Source organism: Pan troglodytes, chromosome 5, assembly GCF_028858775.2.
Source record: "Pan troglodytes isolate AG18354 chromosome 5, NHGRI_mPanTro3-v2.0_pri, whole genome shotgun sequence".
In the NCBI taxonomy this organism is placed as follows: Eukaryota; Metazoa; Chordata; class Mammalia; order Primates; family Hominidae; genus Pan; species Pan troglodytes.
In genome coordinates, this window is record NC_072403.2 from 67,320,274 (window position 1) to 67,341,875 (window position 21,602).

The following is a 21,602-nucleotide window of genomic DNA, read 5'->3' on the forward strand; positions in this document are numbered from 1 at the left end:
CTGCAACCAAACCAGACATACATGGATTCAGAAAGGCTTCCTAGGAAATGTCTCATATGCAATCAAGCATTGTTATGGCAACGGTGAGTTGTATGCTTACAGAACAGAAATTCCCAAATGATGCCTGAAACAAGGAGGTGTAGAATAGCTACCAAAAAAGTGAGGTTTCCTAGGAGTCCTCAGACATTGAGCCAGAGAAGAGAGTGGCCTGGAAACAGTGGCAAGAGTATTGAACAGGGGACAGATTTCATCACATTGCAAGGGAGGGAAGCTTGGGCTCTAAACATGGGGGACATAAACTGTCCCAAAGATGACATTTTGGAGTTTGGTGTATATTTTTAGTGCTGAGTTGAATAGTGAACTCTTATATCACGATTCTGCATATGCTATTTGTCTCTTTGTATTCTGTGGTTTTTTAGACTCTTCAGTGAGAGGCAGGATTGCTTTGGAAACAAATTGCTTTGTCTCAGCTTGGGTTCTCAAGTAACACTTCATCTTTCTTTGAAGAATATCTGATTTTTTCCAAGGAAGTTAAATTTGATCCAAATTTTGGAAGTGGGAAGAAACATAAAGAAAGATAAGAGGAAAGGCAGCCATTTACTTAGAAGAGACATATCACTAAGTTTTTGGCATCAGGATCAGCAACACGATACTTATTCAGGACATGCCATCATTTTAAACAAACAGTTTATGAGCACTGCTTACATGCTAATATAATGTTAGATATTGGAGCTATAAAGACAAATAGTTTCCTTCTGCCCTAAGGAAACTTATATCTTTATAGGGGACACAGATGAATAAGCCAAAAAAAAAAAAAAAAAAAAAAAGAAGACAATACAGTGTGTTACATTTTCTGGTGGTAAGTTTGCTGGAGGTACTTTGGGAGAGGCATACCTAACCCACTTCAGGAGCAAGGGGGAAGGGTTAGAAAATATTTTCAAGGAAGTAGTGGCTGAATTGAGTCTAAATATCAAATATGTCTTTGTGAGTGTTTGTGTAAAGGGCTATCTGTTGAATTGCGACAAGTAATTATAGCAGCGGTATTCAGAGATGAGTTGGTATTGTGTCTTGAATGTCAACCAGAGAATTCTGACTTGATAGAAATAGGAGATCACTTAAATTTTTAAGCTGGGAGCAACAATATGGCAGAAATTCTTCTAAAGCTTTCTGTCCATAGATCAATCAGATGGAAAGGGGATTGGAAATGGAGACGTAAGTTAGTTATTTTGTTAAACAACTTGAGTGTAGGGCAATGGAAACCTGAATCTAGGAGGGTGGTTATGGGGAAAACACAAATCGTCTGAATGTGAGTCTGGATTCTGAGTTTGTCTCCAGTGGCTTTTCCTTAGGAATGGTCATTTCATCAAAACTAGAGGAGAGAAGAAAACTATAAATCAGTCCGCAAGAGCATCCAACTGATAACTGGTTCAAAGACTATCTGTGAAACTCTTTTGTGATATAAATATAGATTTTGAAAGAGACATGAGAATAAACATAAACAGAGAAGAAGGTAAAAGTTGGTTTCTAGATGAAGGTACTAGTGTCCACTTACATGCCCTTTATCCTTTTGTTTAACATTGCTTCTGCTACTGTTTTTTCATCATTATGAAAATTTCTTAAAAGAAGATAGGACTATGTGAAAGGATTGGCACCAAGTATTATGAGTATGGCCAATAGAAACTTGTAGTCAAAATAAATTTTGATATACCTAAATGTTATTTGGATACCAAATGATCTTTAGAAGAAAGTGATATGTGATACTTTAGAAGAAAGTCCTAGTATGAGAATTTAGTAAACGCAAATAATTTATCATGATAAATATCAGTGCAGTAAAGGAGGAAGAAAACACTTAAGGAGACTTTATACTTCATGCATTGTACTAGGGGTTTTACTAGAATAAAAATACTTCATGAATTAGAATGTGCACAGATCATATTTTATTATCTTGGTTGAGAAATTTAGTAGAATACGTCAGTTCATCCTAACAAATAAGATTAAAGCATAAACAATTTTGAAAAATAATTTAGAAATCAAAAAGTAAAAGTTCATATGAAATTTAAAACTTTTAGGCAATTGATTGTGAATGGCATATTCTTGATTGCATATATTTTCTACTTTTGTTTATATGTAATTCTGTTGTTGCCTATGCTTTAGGTCAATCCCTATGAAGATGGTTAATTTTCATTGCTCTGTTGGTTGAAGCTACTTCTTCTGGCAGGGTCACTGCACATTTTCTCAGGGGTGGTTCACCTCAAATTCATCGCTGCCACACGAAAATTAACAAAGCAGATATCCCACAGATCTCAGGTCACAATAATAGTTTTCCCATACATGAAGGGCAGTGTGCAATTACACAAATATAAATGAAAATTAATATTCTCTTTGCTTAAAAATTCTAATTTATCTCTCAGTTACCTCTTTTGAAGTATTCATGTTTTGAGGTTAAAAAAAGAACTGAGTAAAAGCCTACTTATAACAAAATAAATTACCCTTTGATATCCAGTGCCGCAACCTAGTATTTGAGAAAAACAGAACTCCACAAAGGCTTACTATATTCAGAATTTGACAAAGTGTGACCCATTTACAGAAGCAGAAAATGCACCACAGGTATTTTAGTGTTTCTTATTTTTCTTCCAAAAGCAGATAAATTGTATTTACCAGCCAAATAAAAGAACTGTTTCCAAACTTACTTGTTTAGAGAAAAATAGAGAAACGGGGGGAAAATACAATAATTTTGACTCAGAAAGATACTCTCAAAATATGAAATGTGGAGGGCTTCAAAAGATCTCATAAGAATGTCAAAATATGGGAAGTATTTGATGAACTTATTTTAAAAATAATTGTTGCTATAGATCCCTACAGACCCTTTACACACCGTGAGGATATTGAACAATTTACAGATGCCACATGTTAACACTGCCACTTTTATAGGTAATTTCTAAGATTATTGTCAGAATTTTAAATATACTGGAAAAAGAAAAAACAACATTAAAATACAAAATCTGCAATCTGGCTTAGGTATTCTCCTAAGTGCTCATATCTACAGTAGCACTTTTTCTATTTTTCTGCATGTGCCATTTTAATTTTTTCTCCTTTATGGGAACATCAACTCCTTAAAAATGGGGAACTCTGTCTTGCACATCCTCATGTGCCCAGTCCCTTGTACTGCACTTAACACATAATAGATGTATCCACACATGTTTGCCAAATATAAGAATGAGCAAACAAACACTGGAGCCCAAGGGCAATTCTTTTTACTAAAAGAGTATATATTAATATATAGATTGAGATACCTTTATATTACTCAAGTGTTGAAAATAGTTCCATATGTTCACTGATGTTTAAATCTTCCAGAAGTCCTCTCAAAAAGGACTTACCTAATACTCATTTGTATCATTTAAGTTTTATAAAGTACCAAAATAGCATGCCATTGTAATTAATACTGTAATTAATATTACTTTAAAAATTCTAAGTGGTGAACATTATGTTGATAAACTGGGACAATGACAGAGATGTCATTTATTAACCACATTTTTAGATTTCACACTGAGCTATGTATGCTTTAAGTCTAAGTCAGAGTTGGGACTAAAATGGTTTTTGTTTTTTATTTAGTTCAATATAAACTTAAAATTATATAGAAGGATTTAAAAAGGCTTTCAAATGCAGTTCCTTTATTTGTCAACAATCATTCCCAGTGGCCTGGTCAGACAGATCAGATGTGGCTAGAATGACTTGTGTCCACAATGCTGCAGATCAAATTAAAAAAAAAAAAGTTGGAAATGGCTTTTGGGACCCTTGGAAACCACTTCCAGTCTAAAGCCACAAGGACAGAAATAATCAATAATGGTAGCCATTTGGTTTCATTCATTTCTTTTAATGAACATGCTCACAACTCACTAAAAGCATTCTTACTGGACTGGGATGGATTTCAATTCTCTGGTGACTGACAAAAATACAGCCTTTGACGAAACCTGTGGTGTTGCATTGCTCTCCATTGTCTTTCCCTGTCCTAATAGACACTGGTGTTGTTTAACTCCGAAAATTGCCATCTTGGTAGAGACTGACAAAGAGTTGATCTGTAACTATTAGCTAAATTCTCCCCATGATTTTTGATACAATTTATTTTAGGAAAGCATCTATAAACTGCAGAGCAGTTTCAAATATGTAAAATCTGTAAACGTAGGCATAAAGGTCTCAAGAAAAAATGGGCTCAGAGCTGATTTAATCAGTGTATTAATATTCAATAGGATAATTTCCATTTCTGTAGTCACTGCCCTAGTTCAAGTAAGCATTAATTTGTATCTAATAAAGTGTCATTAATACTGTGGATACTTAAAAATTGCTTTTGATAAATGAACAACATCTGGCTTATTGCAGCAGCCTCTTAACTTGTCTCACTTTATTTAAGTTCCTTCCAATTATTATCTATTTTATAGCTAACTGCCAAAAAAAGAAGCTTTCTTGTAATTTTCCACCATGGGTAATTTCTTGCTTATGAAACTAGTTTTCTTTTTTTAACAAAATCAAAATTCCTGTGCTTGATATGAAATTTTCTCCATCAACTTTCCTAGGTTTTCATTTCTTATTATCCAATTAATCTCATTACTTCATTGCATCAGCATTTTTCAAAAAGTACATTTTAATTTTTTGATGACAACTAAATGTAGTCTTCATTTTAAAAATGCAGTTTAAGAATTTCTAAAATAAGTATACCAGCCCATTGGTAAACAAAGAATAGAAGGTCTCTATGATTTCAGAAAATGCCCTTTTCTCATATCCAAGTCAGAATGACTTGGGCAAGAATGGGAGAAGACGTGAAGATAAAAGGGAAGTGATGACTGGTCTGTCTCTGTCAGTTGCTTCTTTTTCTCCCTAATTTTAAAACCATAATGTCTGCACATGACAGGATTTAGTGTTCAAAGGGATAATACATCTTTTTAGAGGGAATGAACAGTATAGTTACTGACCAAGTGTAAATTTACTTAAGTGCACATTTAGGGGCTTCTCAGGGGTTCTAGTATTATGGTTGCATATCACCTGAAATTGAATTTTATCCTGCCCTAATGTTTCATGTTGCAAAGGGGGAAATGAAGATAAACTGAAATGAATGAATAAATCTAGGCTTTTTAATAATTATTTTTCTTCAACAAGATAATTCAACTTAAATCTCAAGGCCTGGAACAGAAAAGGTGTTCTTTACATACCTACTATCCGTGTTGAGGTTCCCATCACACAAACAAACTTACAAAACTTGTCAAATAAAAATCATTATTAAAAAGTCTATATTCATGGTTTCTAGGTCACTGGAGATTTATTATTGAGAATGATATCATCTTTTCCTTTACCATTCTAATTCATCAGTTACAACTTTTCACTTTATGGAGTCGCAGAGAATCTGAGTACGTCTCCCAAACAGGTCTAGCATCAGGTATCAACTGTATTACAAGAAATCAAGCTCAACAACAATTTCCAAGATCAAACATAGAAGAAAATTATAGAGTTAACTTTTTCACTTGTCTTCCTTTCTTATCCTATGCTGGGAAATACATATTCCACAATATTCCCTAGTTTCTTTCAAATTATGTTTTTAATGGAATCCCACACCTAAAATGAACTTTTTTGTGTGGTCAAATCATTCTTCCCAGAACTGCCATTATAACATTTTGAAAATGATGCTTTATTCATTTCATTTACATGTTCAAATGACATCTGCAAAATGAGAAACATCCTCTTTACTTTACTTTCAAGAACCTCCATAATTTGATTTCTATTTACTGTATCAGGTTTTATTTACTAATCACCTCTAAAACATTGAATTCTATGACTCCTGAACATAATTTAAACTTATTAATTTGTCTCCCCATCTGGAGTTTAGCCACCTTCTCTGTTCTTGAAATGCTCTCCTCTTCTCAACCTATTCATATTAGTCCTCATACCTTTATGGACTTTCCTTGATTCCTCAAATGGAAATTGTTCTCATTGACAAAATGTATATAGGACTTTCCATCTAATCTTGTGACTCAATACTGCATGTGATTTTGCACTCAGCTCCCAGGGGACATTTGGCAATGTCTGGAGACAGTTTTGGTTGTCACAACTGGGCAGATGCTATTGGCATCTAATGGATAGAGGTCAGAGATGCTGGTAAATATTCCACAATATATACGATGGCTCTCCACCACTAAGAAGTATCTGATTCAAAATGTCAGTAGTGTTGCTGTTGAAAAATCCTAACCTAATTCAATCTTACACCTCTATTTCAAACCTGCCTAAAATTTTACTTCTATATGTATGTGTTAATCATCTGTAGTAGAATACAAGCCTTTGAAATACTAGGACCACATCTCATGCACAATTTTATTTCTTCAAAAGGCCTAGCACAAAGGCTGGTATATGCATGGACACTCAAAAATATTAAAAAACCTATGTGACAGAGAATATCTAGATCACTATTTGTTGAATAAACATACAAGAAGAAGACACTAACCAATAAAGCTACATTAAGTTCAACATATACTTTTTTCTTTTTTAATTTATTATTATTATACTTTAAGTTGTAGGGTACATGTGCACAATGTGCAGGTTTGTTACATATGTACACATGTGCCATGCTGGTGTGCTGTACCCACTAACTCGTCATCTAGCATTAAGTATATCTCCCAATGCTATCCCACCCCTGTCCCCCAACCCCACAACAGTACCCAGAGTGTGATGTTCCCCTTCCTGTGGCCATGTGTTCTCATTGTTCAATTCCCACCTATGAGTGAGAATATGCGGTGTTTGGTTTTTTGTTCTTGCGATAGTTTGCTGAGAATGATGGTTTCCAGTTTCATCCATGTCCCTACAAAGGACATGAACTCATCATTTTTTATGGCTGCATAGTATTCTGTGGTGTATATGTGCCACATTTTCTTAATCCAGTCTATCATTGTTGGACATTTAGGTTGGTTCCAAGTCTTTGCTATTGTGAATAATGCCACAATAAACATACGTGTGCATGTGTCTTTATAGCAGCATGATTTATAGTCCTTTGGGTATATACCCAGTAATGGGATGGCTGGGTCAAATGGTATTTCTAGTTCTAGATCCCTGAGGAATCGCCACACTGACTTCCACAATGCTTGAACTAGTTTACAGTCCCACCAACAGTGTAAAAGTGTTCCTATTTCTCCAAATCCTCTCCAGCACCTGTTGTTTCCTGACTTTTTAATGATTGCCATTCTAACTGGTGTGAGATGGTATCTCATTGTGGTTTTGATTTGCATTTCTCTGATGGCCAGTGATGGTGAGCATTTTTTCATGTGTTTTTTGGCAGCATAAATGTCTTCTTTTGAGAAGTGTCTGTTCATGTCCTTCTCCCACTTTTTGATGGGGTTGTTTGTTTTTTTCTTGTAAATTTGTTTGAGTTCATTGTAGATTCTGGATATTAGCCCTTTGTCAGATGAGTAGGTTGCGAAAATTTTCTCCCATTTTGTAGGTTGCCTGTTCACTCTGATGGTAGTTTCTTTTGCTGTGCAGAAGCTCTTTAGTTTAATTAGATCCCATTTGTCAATTTTGGCTTTGGTTGCCATTACTGCCCAAGGTAATTTACAGATTCAATGTCTTCCCCATCAAGCTACCAATGACTTTCTTCACAGAATTGGAGAAAGCTACTTTAAAGTTCATATGGAACCAAAAAAGAGCCCGCATCACCAAGTCAATCCTAAGCCAAAAGTACAAAGCTGGAGGCATCACACTACCTGACTTCAAACTACACTACAATGCTACAGTAACCAAAACAGCATGGTACTGGTACCAAAACAGAGATATAGATCAATGGAACAGAACAGAGCCCTCAGAAATAATGCCACATATCTACAACTATCTGATCTTTGACAAATCTGAGAAAAACAAGCAATGGGGAAAGGATTCCCTATTTAATAAATGGTGCTGGGAAAACTGGCCAGCCATATATAGAAAGCTGAAACTGGATCCCTTCCTTACACCTTATACAAAAATCAATTCAAGATGGATTAAAGACTTAAACGTTAGACCTAAAAACCCTAAAAACCCTAGAAGAAAACCTAGGCATTACCATTCAGGACATAGGCATGGGCAAGGACTTCATGTCTAAAACACCAAAAGTTCAACATACACTTTCTTTGATGACTTTGATAATTCAGCTGCCATTTGAAGATCTTTTAACAGTAAAAATCAATTAGCATTATTCTGGTAAAGAGGGAATTTATAGTTCAACATATATAATTATAGCTGAGAAGCAGAAAAATATTATAAACTTCACCATATTTTTATAATAGATGAAAAGTTTGGAGTTTGAGGTTTGCAGAGCTAATGTATCTATCTTTAATAGAGTTATCTTCTGTCTCTCCTATGTTAAATGTGTCAAGTTGTTGTTGTTGTCTTAATGTGCTACAAACAACTAATCCTTGCTTTATGAAGTTCTCTCAGCTGCTATACAGTAGGTGCTGGTTAAATCAGCTCCAATTTGTTTGCATTCCTCTAAGTGGAGCATCTAGCTGTTGGGCAAAATAAAACATTAAATTATCTTGCGAATTTGCTGTAAATATTTGAAAATGATTGCTATTGGAATACATAAACAGTTTTTTAAGTTCCCTTATGAAATGAGCTGATGCATTTTGCTTACTAATTAAATATTTATGTTTACATAATGTCCTACAGTCTCCCATATATGGAAAAATGAATATAGCTTAGTGACTGCCGGCTCTAAAGGACACTGTTCAAGCTTTTTAGCTTGCCATTCAATATCCTGCCAAAGCTGTCCTCTACTTATCTTTTAGGCATATCTCTTTCATAAATATTCTGCTTCTGCTGAATTATTTTACTTATAATTTCTTGAATATATTTCTTACTTTCTTCACCTCTAATATTTATGTCTTTTTTCCTCTTAAAATCTATAGAATGAACATTTTTCTATCACAGATTGAGCTTTCTCTTTTTACCCTTCTCCCAATCCAACCTCCTCTTGAATTGCTGGTCACTGTAACTCATCCATCTCACATGCTAACTCTTCCAAAATGGCCACCCCTCATCTTCCAAACCATACTTCTGCTTTTGAAATGATAGTCCCTATACTACTTAAGTTCTGCTGTCATGTTGTTGTCATTTTATTTGTGCATTTTTATTTTTCCTTTTCCTCAGATGGTAAAGTCTTGGGGGTAGGGACCATGATTTACAGACATCTTTGAATCACACTCAGCACCTAGTAGTACACTGTCCTGTACATAGTAATTGTTCATTATACAGTAGTTAAATAAATGTTGAATGAGTTATGATAGTTATGATATTGCTTTAGAATTAGAAAATGGTGTGACAACCTGGTTATAAAACATAAAATAAAGTGTTTTTCTGATAAATGTCCAGAAAAAAGAAGAGGGGACTGTTATAGATATAATAACCAAATAATCAAACCATAATATGTACAGACATAGTAACCAAAAGTGATGTGTGGACCTTGTTTGGATTATGATTTGAACAAACTAACTGTAAATGGGCATTTTTGGCACAACTGGTGAAATGCGTAATGGATGATACTAAGAATCTGTGGTATGAGAAAGGCATGCTCATTATGTCAAAATAATTATCAGTTAGAGATGCATACTGAATAATTTTCAAATAACAAGTTTGATATTTGCTTTAAAATATTAGATAAAAAGTATGAGGAATAATAAAAAAACTTGGCAGCATTTGTCATAATATTGATAATTATTGTAGCAGAGTAAAGGGTACATGGTATACATTATACTATACCTCTGTAGTTTAGTGTAGGTCTAAATATTTCCATAAAAAGTTTAAATATACATAAAGTAAAATGCCATAGAATAATCTTTCAGTCATTCATATAGTAGGAAAGTAATTATTCAGTTATTTAAGACACTGACTCTAAGAGATTCTATGACTTGAATAAATTTTCATTTCACAGTGTGTAACCCAACACTTAAGACCAATTCAAATACAAAAACATTCCACTGGTCGCTTAATGTCCTACTCTTTTGTATACCACACAAGGCTATTGAATGCTTAGTGAGTCTGGATTTTCACTGTTCTCTAAGGACCCATCATTGTTACTCATAACTGTCTGGCTTAAGAAGGTTGGAGTCAACACAATAGATAGTTGCTGACCCAAAAGGATTTACTCTCTTATCCTGAGAATGACCGCCAGCCCTGTAAAAGGCAGAGCACTTCTTTTTCTTTGCTAGCTGAACTGGATCCATTCATCCTCAATGTCACAGAAGAAAAACGATGTGATGAAAACCTTTCTTGAATAGACATACCAGAGATCAGGTAAGAAATTTTGGACGTGGCCAAATAGCAAACAGTAAAGAAAGATGGCATTCAAAGGCAGAAAACAGATGAATTGGTGATTTCAACTTCAGACTTACAAAGTCTTTCAGTTTTGTTGCCACTTTCTTAGACAAACTCCTCTTTATTACTGCTTCAATTGATCTGAAACCTCTACTTGGTTATCTGTTAGTATGCTCAAAACCATCCCCACAAAAGCATAAAATCTAAGTTATATTCTTGTGTATGCTATGGGAACACAACCTCCAAAGAAGTGCTCTGCCTTCCCAGTTTTCAATCACCATTAAGCTCTTCCCTCCATTGTCAGAGATGCACCTCCATTTTCCTATGGATTACTTCAGTAACTTCTGTATTGGTCTCTTGCTTCCAATATTTTCTCTCTGCAACACACACTATGGGGTGCTTTTAGGTTAGGCTTCCTAAAATACAGCAGTTAGCATGCCACTCTCATATTCAAAAGCTTTCACTGGCTCACCATTGCCTATTAAATAAAGCACATTTCTGTTCACTCAGTATTTCAGACCTCACAAATCTGTCTGAAGTCTACACTCTAATCTTGACTTTCTTTAAGCAACTTGAAACTGTAAACCAACTGAACTAATTGCAGGTCCCTGAAAATACTCTGTACTTTTGGGTCTCCATTCTTTCTTCCTATTAAAGCATCTCTTTTTAAACATTTCCACTCAAGGTACCCTCCAATTCTTCATTTCATCATCCCTTAGCATGTAACCTTGTCAGAATTAGCCTCTTACTCTGTAAGAATCTATAGCTTTTCATGTGTGTCTTTCTTAGCTATTTCTCTCACTGGTATTATAACATGTTATGAGCTTCATTTCTCTGGTCAACCATAAGCTCTTTGAAAACACAACTGATCTGTTTCATCTTTGTATCCCTAGTCTCTGGCATAGTGGTCTGTACTTACAATATGTTTAGTAGACATTGGTTAAAGGGCTGATAGAAAGAATATTAAAAGTTCTATGCAAAGATAGAGATAGAGGCCAAGCCATGCTTTCACAAATTGAAACATCATGATATTTAAATTCTAGTTATGAAATAAATTATTATCACTCAATTAGGGCAGTGCTGGAAATTGGATTAAGTACATTCTTTGTTTTGTCACATTTAGTTCTCTCAATTCTACAATTTTAGAGATGTGGGAACTGAGATTTGGAGAGATGAGGTAGCTTGTTTGTATGCGGCCTGAGATTCCCTTTCTAATTATACTGTTAACATGTCTACGGAGCTCTAGGGTTCTGATGACATACCATGAGGGACACCTCAAACTAAAACAGAAAATAATCCCAGTTCCTATTCCCTACTTCTGTAACAGAAAAATTTCTGTTTTCTTTGTTTTGTATAGTGAATTTTTTTATTTTTTATTTTTTATTTGTACCTTAAATACCTGGAAGATAGGGCATTCACTTTTTTATTTGCCATTATATCACCTATTACCTTTGTCTTATACCTGATAATTTGACATATTTAAATCATTTACTTGAATGCACTGAAATACATAACTCTTCACGTAATGTACTAAGAATAATTTTTAGGCCAGGCACTGTGGCTCACACCTATAATCCCAGCACTTTTGGAGTCCAAGGCAGGCGGATTGCTTGAGCCCAGGAGTTCAAGACAAGCCTGGGCAACAAGCTGAAACTCTCTCTCTATATTAAAAAAAAAAAAAACAAAGGTTAGCCGGGCATGGTGGAGTGCGCCTGTGGTCCCAGCTACTGGGGAAGCTGAGGTGGGAGGATGGCTTGAGCCTGGGAGCAGAGGTTGCAGTGAGCTGAGATCACACCAATGTACTCCAGCCTGGGTGACAGAGTGAGACTCCACATCAAAAAAAAAAGAATAATAAATTTTAAATAAAAATTATAAGTTGCATTTAATTCCACAAAGCAGGCATGTCATGAGTCTATGTGCCTACATAAATAATGCCATCATGTTCCAACAAATATGTTCTAATCCACTTTTGGAACTGTTCTAAGAATCAATATACGTCTCATAAGAAAATACATTTTATTACTTTATAGTCTAAATTCCTACTTGTCCCAAATAGTTTTGGTTCTTTAAAGAAATGTTTTCCACCCTGAAAGGATAAAACCTTTGTGAAAATACTTAAAATGTGGTTTTTAAATCCAGTGCCAAAAATGACATTTAAAAATTATTTGGGAGATGCATGGCTCACAAAGGTGGCCACTTAAAAGAGAGCTTGAGTGTGTAAATACTGATATGTGTGCATGTATACATATATATTCTGATATGTATGTTCTGATATGTATATACATATACACACACTGTATATTTTTATTTCCCTAGTTATAGCTTATATCAGAAATATCAAGCAAATTCTGTATATAAAAATTTCAAAAAGATTTGAAATGAAAAATTTCTTCTGGGAATGAGAAAGGAAATTTTTTATGATAAAATTTAGCAAGCTTTCATGTTAAAAACTCTCAATAAACTAGGTATTGAATGAATATGCCTCAGAATAACAAAAGCCATCTATGACAAACCCACAGCTGACATCATACAGAATGGGCAAAAGCTGGAAGCATTCCCTTTGAAAACAGGCATAAGACAAGGATGCACTCTCTCACCACTCCTATTCAACACAGTATTGGAAACCCTGGCCAGAGCAATCAGGCAAGAGAAAGAAACAAAGGGCATCCAAATAAGAGAGGAAGTCAAACTATCCCTGTTTGCAGACAACATAATTCTACCTCTAGAAAGCCCTATAACTTCAGCCCCAAATCTCCTTGATCTGAAAAACAACTTCAGCAAAGTTTCAGGACATGAAATCAATGTACAAAAATCAATTCCTATACACTCTAACAGCAGCCATGCCAAAGCCAAATCAAGAGCACAATCCCATTCATAATAGCCACAAAAAGAATAAAATACCTAGGAATACAGCCCACTAGGAAGGTGAAAGATCTCTGCAATGAGAATTACAAAACACTGCTCAAAGAAATCAGAAATGACACAAACAAATGAAAAAACATTCCATGCTCATGGATAGGAAGAATCAATATCATTAAAATGGTCATACTACCAAAAGCAATTTACAGATTCAATGCTATTCTTATCAAACTACCAATGACATTCTTTACACAACTAGTAACATTATTTTAAAATTTATATGGAACCAAAATAGAGCCCAAATAGCCAAGGCAATCATAAGCAAAAAGAACAAAGCTGGAGGCATCAAGTTACTTGACTTCAAACTATACTATAGGGCTATAGTAACCAAAACAGCATGGTTCTGGTATGAAAGCAGACACATAGACCAATGGCACAGAATAGAGAGACCAGAAATAAGGCCACACACCTACAACCATCTATTCTTTGACAAAGCCAACAAAAACAAGCAATGGGGAAAGGACTCCTGATTCAAAAATGGTGCTGGGATAACTGGCTAGCCGTATGCAGATGATTGAAACTGGACCCCTTTCTTACACCATATTAAAAATAATCAACTAACAATGGATTAAAGACTTAAATGTAAAACCCTGAATTATAAAATCCCTGGAAGACAACTTAGGCAATATCATTGTGGACATAGAAATTGGCAAACATTTCATGAAAAAGACCCTAAAAGCAATAGTAATAAAAGCAAGAATTGACAAATGGAATCTAATTAAACTTAAGAGCTTCTGTACAGCAAAAGAAACTATCAACAGAGTAAACACAACCTACAGAATGGGAGAAAGTATTTATTTACAAATTGTGCATCTGACAAAGGTCTAATATCCAAAAATTACAAGGAACTTTAAGCAAATATACAAGAAACAAAAACAACCCCTTTAAAAAGTAGGCAAAATACATGAACAGACACTTTTCTAAAGAAGACATACATGTGGCCAACAAGCATATGAAGAAAAGCTCAGTATCACTAATCATTAGAGAAGTGCAAATCAAAAAAATAAAGAGATATCATCTTATACTAGTCAGGATGGCTATTATTAAAAAGTCAAAAAATAACAGGTGCTGGCAAGGTTTTGGAGAAAAGGGAATACTTATATACTACTTGTGGGAGTGTAAATTAGTTCAACCACTGTGGAAAGCAGTGAAGCAGTGTGGTGATTCCTTGAAGAGCTAAAAACAGAATTACTATTCAACCCAGCAATCTCATTACTGGGTATATACTCAAAAGAATAAAAATTATTCTACCATAAAGACACATGCATGCCAACATTCTTTGCAGCACTATTCACAATAGCAAAGACATGGAATCAACCTAAATGCCCATCAATGAAAAATTGAATAAAGAAAATGTGGAACATATACATCATGGAATACTACGCAGCCATAAAAATGAGATCCTGTCCTATGAAGGAACATGGATGGAACTGGAGGCCACCATACTTAGCAAACTAATGCAGAAACAGAAAATGAAATATCACATGTTCTCACTTATAAGTGGTAGCTAAATAATGAGAACATATGGACACATAGAATGGGAAAAGCACACATTGGGGTCTATCAGAGGGTGGGGGTTGGGAGAAGGAAGAGGATCAGAAAACTAACTATTGGGTACTAGGCTTAGCACCTGAGTGATTAAAAAAAAATCTGTACAACAAACTCTTGTGAGATGAATGTACCTGCATAAGAAACCTGGACATGTACACTTGAACCAAAAAAAAAAAAATTTTAAAAATAAAAACATAAAACAACAACAACAAAATACTTTGGCAGCCAAAAAAAAAAAGGTATTTGAGTAGTCCTTGGAGCTTTGAAATAGCAGATGGATAACCTATGGATATTTCAGGTTAATATTTTTAAAGTGTTTCCTTGAATGCTATCCCCAAAAGATGTAACTGTGTGTGGAAGTTGGTGGAGAAGAAATTGGTAGTTAAATGTGTTGGTCAGATACATTTCTGAAAGACCTAGGGAGCATAATAACACATTAAAGGCTTAGAGACATTTGTCAAGAAAGAAATCTTTAACATCATGTTTCCAATACCTTTGATAATGAATCACTTTTTAAAAATATAACCTTTAATAACATCCTCAATATCTACCTTAAGTAGAACCATAACAGTTAGGCTGATGATTGTGATGGTGGTATGGATGGTGGTATGGCAGCATCACTCATATTCCTTTTAGTAAACACATATATTTTTGTTCCTTGAACAGTTTCCTGTGCTTGTATCCATCTTATCATTTACCAGTTGTATAACTGTGGCAAGTTATTTAATCTCTGAGTCTCAGTCCTTTTATTTGTAAAATCGAGATAACCTAATACCTATTCATAAGCTTTTAAAGGATTAAACGAGTCAGTCCATATCAAGTACTTAGAACTGTGTTCAATCACTCTATGGTGTGATCTTGGACAATTCCTGTGGCTCAGCTAGAAAACATTAATACTTCCACATAATGGCAATCTTTCCTTCTGGTAGTTTTTAGTTATAGGAATGTTATGTAAATGAGCACACACTGCTATAAACAGAGGTATTGTTTTCTACAATGAACACTGAGCTCCCAGAGTAACAAGTCTCTTAATACAGTTTGTGTCCAGATCCCTTGGCTCCCAGATCCAGAGGAGTAGGCAGATGCTTTCAGGGCCATATTTCACAGTATATGTCTTTTCCTCCAAGGACAACTACTTTCTTTTCTTCTGTGTTGCTTTTTGTCAGTTAAAAAAATACAGAAACATCATTATTTGGGGTATGCAAAAAAATAGCATTTGGTAATTATGGAGACACATGTCAATACATGTTATTCATTTGTCCATTATTAAGAAAATGACTATCCTGGTTTCTTGAACTTATAAAGTTGTGAAGAACACAGCCTTTGTAATTTGGCTTTCACATATGTTCAGAAAAGTCCTTGGAGTTCTTCAGTTCCCATATCATCTTTACCTCCCAGAAAAACATATTTCACTCACCTATGTATGCAACCAGAAATGTTTATTATATATTTGAGCTCTTTTGTATCTAACTTTTTATTAGCAAAGAACAAGCAGAAAATGAATACATATGCTACAATTTTATTTATTTATTTTTTGAGACTGAGTCTTGCTCAGTCACCCAGGCTGGAGTGCAGTGGCGTGATCTTGGCTCACTGCAACCTTCTCCTCCGGGGTTCAAGTAATTCTCCCTTCTCAGCTTCCCAAGTAGTTGGGATTACAGGCACCCACCACCATGCCTGGCTAATTTTTGTATGTTTGTAGAGATGGGGTTTCACCATATTGGCCAGACTGGTCTTGAACTCCTGACCTCAGGTGATCCACCCGCCTTGGCCTCCCAAAGTGCTGGGATGACAGGTGTGAGCCACTGTGCCTGGCCCATATGGTAAAAATTTAAATATGCAATTGATCTTTATCTTCTTTACAACCTTTACTCTTATGAGTCTGAGGATAAAATAAGATCAATGAAAAATGATGGTGAAAGTATTTTATATATGGTAAATCATTCTGAAAATATGTTTACTGATAGCAATAATAACAACTTAGTGTGTGAGGGTTTTCATACTTAGGTTTATAATATTACTTGTTTTATATTTCAAAGGAGGGACCAACCTTAGTATTTTCAAAAACAGATATCGACAAGTCAATAAAACATGGTGTTTATGTAAGCTAATGTGTAATTATCTATAATTATAGATAATTATATAACATGATACAGAACTCCAATGTTTGTTAACCATTCCTCCCTGCCATAGATATGAATCCTCTTCAGTTATTAGTTGTGATGCACAGGATTAAAAAATAGATTATAAGATGCACTTAGTTTCTAAATTCTGAAATCAGGCGCTTCTCATAATCAATATTCAAAAAATTGCTGATTATATTTTATACAAAAAGTTTTCATTTAATGTATGACATGTATTGCACCCAACGTTTCATAGCTAAAGAAGTAGAGGATATTGTACCATCATTTTTCCAGAGATCTTTTGTGGGTATGTTTGTATCACTCAATTAGCCTCCATGATCTTTTATGCATTCCAGCTATTTATTTTTGCTATGAAGTACGTATTAACCCTTATTCTACCTTAATCAGTAAATGCCATGATGTAGAGGTCACAGACTTCACAATATTAGTTAGTTTTGGTTTTCAATGGCCAAATTATGAACTATGAACAAGTATCTTGGTAAAAAATAGGTGGAAGCAATAACCTAAGTCATAACATGCTTGGACCAACCTTGCTCCCTTAAATAAAAGTAAAAAAATAACAGCACTGATATCACAAAGGGGGGTTCTAATTAGGAATAGAAAATCATCTCAGATTCAGATCTTATATAAGTTGACCTAAAATCCTATTTTTTCTTTTATTTTACATTTAAGAAATCAAAACCAAATTAATATAATAATATTATAAGATAAAATTTAAACTAGCCCTCAATTATGCCATCTTGAGTTTTTATGGAACTAGGTGCCTTGCTAATTGCTTGAGATATTTTTATATTATTTCATTTTCTCCCTATATTATTCCTGTGGTACAATACATGTGAGTTCAATATCCTAATGTCTTTGTTTAGATAAGCCTAGAATCTAACTTCACATTGAGAAGAAAGAATGGATAGTAACACCATCATCATGAAAATGAAAAGTATCCTAACCTTCCCCAGTCATTTGAAGTCCTCTATCACTACATTATCATCATGAGCCTTTTCCATAGCTATTCTAATATGTTCAGATTGCCCATTCATTCAGAAAATATTTATTTTGCCCTGTGTGTCAGTTGCTGTGCTAGATTCCTGGAATTTAGAGATGAACACACGTTCTGCCTCCAAGGACAGCACCATATGAAGACAGACGATCAGAGACTTTCAATAATATGTGGCAAAGCAATTATATAGAAAAGTCATAGAAACAGAAAACAAGGCGGTCATTTTAACCATCCTGATTGGGGAGGGAAGGAGACAGTTTTATCTCAAAGAAGCCAACTTGTGGCCTGAGTAAAATATAAATAGAAATTGATCAAGTGGTAATATTTGTATATTTTTCCTTTTTACTGGATCTCAAATTTTATAACATGTCAGATTTAGTGGGGCCCTCCTACCTTATTTTTAGGCACTCTTCCTGAAGTAGTATCATTGATTCTTTTGGCCTTAATTTCATCTCTATGCTAAATATTTCCATCCATATGCTAATTATTTCCATCCAGATAGATATCTCCAGGGTATATCTTTCTGAGCTTTTGTAGGGGATTTTGTGATTGATCAAGGGGAAAAAAATAAAGGTGGCAGTAGCTTTACCGGGGGCTGCTTTGACAGTTTCTCACGTGGAGGAAGTCCTTCACAGCAGGAGTCTGTCTAGTAGCTAAGGGTCAGGGTCACCACTCAGAAGGGAAGGAGTGCAAGGGAACTCCTAGGAGAGAGGGGGCTTATGTGTTAAGGCAATGTTGCTCAGTGGCGTGGTGGGGAGTCTGTGTCAAAGAGCTCCAAAAGGCAGTAGTGGCTTGGGTCTTTATGACCCATGGGATTTAGCTACTGCTAGCAGATGTGGGGTGAAGTTTTGTGGGATATGCAAAACAGCCAGATTTTAAATGGCTAAAAATATGTTTATGTAGCCTATTTTAAAAATAAATGCATGTGTAAACATTTGATTTAATCCCCTGGTGGGCTTTTGGGCTAGTGGGTGTCAGCCTATATTGAGGAAGTAACAACCCGGGGGCCAATACGCAGAGGCCATCTTTGGCTCATTTATATAACAGCTTCACATCAGTATAAATCAGTATAATCAAATGCCTATTTATCATTTCCACTGGGGTGTCACATAAATATCATGAAATTAACCTAATGAAGATAGAACTGGTACTTCAACAATTTTTCTTTCTTAGTAAATAGAACTATCATGTAAGACTTGAGGCAGAAACTTAAGGATCATACATAATTCCTCCATTTCCAATCCAAACCATCACAAAATTCTGTCATTTCTACCTCCTAATTGTCTCTCATCTCTAGTTATTGATAGCTACATAACCAACACTCAAGGCTAAGCTACATATATCTCTTGTTTGGATTACTCTAATGTTCTGCTAGATTGTCTTCTTATTTTAGTCATATCTCCTTTCCACAGGTTCTTCATACAGCAACCAGAGTTATCTTTTGAAACATGCACAGATCATGCTAGCTCTTTGCTTACGTACCTTGTAACAGTGCCCTGTTCCACCCTGAGAATATCCAAATTAGAAAAACCCTGCATCTTCAGACCTGTAATTCTCCCTCCAAGCCCCAGTTGCTCACCAGTGTCCAGCTACAGGCTCAATGACTCATGCATGTTCTTTTCCATAGCACGGCCTCTGCACTGCTATTCTTTCTGCCTGCATTATGCAGCTCTTCCAGCAATTTGAGTGACTGGTTTCTTTTCTTCCTTCAGGTGTTGCTTAAATGTCACTTCCTCAGAGATGCCTTATGTAATTGGCCTAACACTTCCCTCAACCTCCCCACCTCTCATCCCCATTATTTTCTCTCCTACTTTCCATTTATTTCTGGCATAACAATGATTTCAGTTTGTAACTTAAATATTATGTGTTTTGTTTATTGCTCCAAACTCTCTCTATACTCTAGGCTTCATGCAAGCAGATTCTTTGTCTGTCATGCCTTGTTCACTGCTTTTTTTAAAAAAAAATGTTTTTTTTCTTTTAATCAGGTGTCTAGTGCAGTGCTGGCACACAGTAGAATCTAACTAAATATTTGTTAATTGAAATGCAAACATAAATTCATAAAAATAAGTGAATAAGCACAGTCAGATGGGAAAGGTCTCTCTTTTTAAGGGTTAACGATGTTATTATCTTATGCTGTACAGTCAAATACATGAAAAACTTAATGCCTTTTTTTTTTTAAATTAGGCCAAGGATCTAAACAACTATGGGGACTATGAATAGCCCTTGAATGAACACATTTGAAAATCATAGAGTTAAACCAATTACAATTCCTTAGCAAGGCTGGGGGTACTAAAAAGTACATTGTAATCAGTTGTTCTCCAAATTTTGTAGACCAAAGAAGATAAAATAAGAGTAATTATCATCATTAGGTGTCTAGAAGATGTATGAGGAAAAGTTTTCTATTGGGGGTAAGAATTAAAAAGAAAAACTTTATTAACAGGACATAACAATATCTAAGAATCCTGACTTTCTACCGTGCTGTTTTACATTTCTGAGGCATCTCTGGATATGTTCCCTTTTCCTTCTTACTATTTCCAATGTGTACATTCTCTCTGTTTTCCTTGCTTAGTCTTAATGGAAATTCAACCATTCTATATTAGAAGTAAAGCTGTTTTAATGTGGAGATGGTGACAGAAATAATAATACAAATAATAAGAATATGATTGATAAACATTTATTGAGTGTTTCCTATGTGCTAGACATTATTCTAAGGACTTTAGGTGCTCTAACTGGTTTAATGCTAAAACAAAGCCTATGACTTAGGGACAGAGTGAGCATTCCTTATTTGAAATGCATGGGAGCAGAGGTGTTTTGGATTTCAATTTTTTTTAGATTTTGGAATATTTGCTATAATAGATACTTGCTACATAATGAGATATCCTGGGGATGGAACCCAAGTCTAAACATGAAATTTATTTATGTTTTATGCACATCTTATATACATAGCCTGAAAGTAATTTTATTTTCCCTTGGTGATGCTGAATAAACTATGTGTTTTGCACCTACATTTTGACTGCAACTAGTCACATGAGGTCAGGTGTGAAATTTTCCTCTTGTGGCATTATATGGTGCTCAAAATTTTCAGATTTTGTAGAATTTTGGACTTTGGATTAGGTCTGCTTGGCCTGAATTATTATGATGTTCATTTTACAAATGAAAAAACAGAGGCAAAGTAAGATTACATATCTTGTCCACAATCTCACAGCTAGAAAATTGTGGAACCAGGACTTGAAACCAAGCCTTCTGGCTAACAATCCTTGTCATTAATCACCACAGTCAATACTTACTCCTGTAATTATGTTCCACTCTTGTTGTTTAGTCATCAGAATTTTTTATTTAGGAGAAATAAGTGCATATGCTGTAAGTATGTTCTAAAGATATCCAGATTGTACTGGTAAAGAAGTGGGAGGTTGTAACAGTAGATATAGGAATGCCCAATTAGTTTTGTTGCTATACTACTTGGAAGTCATTAGCTTTTTAATTGTAATATTCATAGATTTTATTTGTGGGTAGCACCAACAGTGGACAGCAGAGATTTTCTTGACTTCCCCTTTCCCTTCTCCAGGTAAAAACAAACTGAGACATCTGGGAGCCCCTTTCTAGGATAAGACATGTTATAAACCTATGAAATTTTGGAGTGGAGAGAAGAAAATTGGCTCGTTTGTTTT

General features: G+C 35.0%; 1 protein-coding gene across 9 annotated transcripts in view; it reads right to left on the minus strand.

The window, feature by feature from the left end:
* Nucleotides 1-21,602, minus strand: part of KHDRBS2 (KH RNA binding domain containing, signal transduction associated 2) — a 687,327-nt gene that overhangs the window by 37,931 nt on the left and 627,794 nt on the right. The window contains exon 9 of one of the 9 annotated variants that reach the window (XM_009440124.4): nucleotides 7-15,948. The exons of the other annotated variants lie outside the window; for them this stretch is intronic. The gene's annotated coding sequence lies outside the window, so the exon portion shown is untranslated. Of the gene's footprint in view, nucleotides 1-6; nucleotides 15,949-21,602 lie in introns of those variants that run through there. 9 annotated transcript variants of the gene reach the window in all.